Source organism: Stylophora pistillata, chromosome 7 (assembly GCF_964205215.1).
Source record: "Stylophora pistillata chromosome 7, jaStyPist1.2, whole genome shotgun sequence".
NCBI classification, from domain to species: domain Eukaryota; kingdom Metazoa; phylum Cnidaria; class Anthozoa; order Scleractinia; family Pocilloporidae; genus Stylophora; species Stylophora pistillata.
In genome coordinates, this window is record NC_142525.1 from 10555766 (window position 1) to 10557542 (window position 1777).

A 1777-nucleotide genomic window follows, 5' to 3' on the forward strand; every position below is an offset into this window, starting at 1 on the left:
GTGTCGTTAACATACCCTTCAAATTACTATATCGATATGCATTAGCAACACGCGACTGCGATTTTTAGAGTAGATAAAAAATATGAGGTACTCTATTTAGCATCTATCAATTTAAATTAAATATTTAATCTTCAGAAAACTTACTGACCTTGGTTTTCTATTATGCCAAAATGTTATTTGACGCTGGCTCCGTTTTAGTATTGTTATATGCCTTAACTATTGAAACCACAACGATTTAGTGAAATCTGAGTTTTACTGAAGGTGGAAAGAAAAAGACGTACTGATCTCTTTTTAACGTTTTAACTCTGCATCCTTGTTCCTTGTTTATCTTGCAGCTGGTGGTACGTTCATTCGTTTTGTGGTGCAACCCTAGCTTCTCTACCACAAGTAAACGAACACGCCGTGAAACAAAACATGTTCCTTAGTGCCGCGTAGAATCTTGAACTAGATACAAATAATATGACAGGATTAACGGCAGTGCTAATAGAAGGGAAAATGTAGAAAAACAGAGCTAAAGATAGTAAACACGAATCTTTGCTATACAATGAGGGTAAAACCATTTTAAGAATTAAATAAACACACAATGGGGTCCAACACAGAAAAAATGCTGCGACGATAGAAATAAAGACCTTCATGATAATCTGATTCTGTTGTCTGTTGCGGATTGCTACATTTTGTTGCACTTCATTTGTTGTCGGCCGTGTTTGTCTCAAAGATTTCATAATTTTGGAATAAAGTATAGTTATTACAGAAAAAGGAACGCAGTAGAATATGACAAATCCTGCGGCGTAGAATATGCGAAGTTTTTCTTTGTCCCAAGCGAACCTACAAAATGTGTGACGATTTTCTTGGACTATTTTGGAAAACCAGACGTAGGGAAAAGCTCCCGTTACCGAAAAGATCCAAGTGGATAGCAGTAATATGGCTCGACGTCGACCAGTTACCCTCGTGGCTTGAAAAGGACGCACAATGGCGATGAATCTCTCCACGACGACCAACGTGAGGCTGATAACTGACACAGCTTGGGAAATAGATCTCGAATAGATACAAACCTTGCATACGAGTGTAGCCATGGAGTCACCAATTACACGCTTTCCAGAATGCATTCCCTCAATTGCGTACAGCGGCCAGGTCATCACAGCGGCTAGGATATCAGAGATGGCCATGTTCACAATGAAATAGTTTGTGCTTGTTCTCAGCGTAACGTTTTTCAGGATTGCAACTGTCACCAGGCTATTTCCGATAAATGCCCAAATACTGATGAAGGAAATTGTTGCTGTGAGCAACTCAGAAACAACATGTGGACACTTAGATTTATCCAAAAAAGTTTCATCACTTGAATTGTTCATTTCAGCTTTGAAAAATAAGGATTTCTTTGTGATGATCCAACTTTGCGTATCATTGATACGAACGTGCGTCGACTTTGAACTAGCTTTTAAATTTCCCGTAATTTACTGGTTAATCTTTTTAAAGCAATACCACCCGCCAATCAATTTTAAATTCAATTGACGTAATCACTTTTAAATCTAGATGCGTTTGGCTAATAGCCTTATCAGAAGCTTAATTTTCGCTTGGTTTCGTGTTAAAAGAAATTCTGAACACAATATTTCAAATTATACAAACAATGGTATTCTAACAGAACACACTATACCATACTTTTCAATGCATTTGTCTCATAACTATTATTTCGTGAGGAAAGAGACTAAGAAGCTATTTACTGAACCTCTCAGCTTTATGCAGTTTGTTGTGAACGATAACGTTGAACACGTCTCATTCT

General features: G+C 37.5%; 1 pseudogene; it reads right to left on the minus strand.

Annotated features, from left to right (window-relative positions):
• Positions 1 to 234: 234 nt before the first annotated feature.
• LOC148726578 (neuromedin-U receptor 2-like) lies at positions 235 to 1481 on the minus strand (annotated as a pseudogene).
• Between the last annotated feature and the right edge of the window lie 296 nt (positions 1482 to 1777).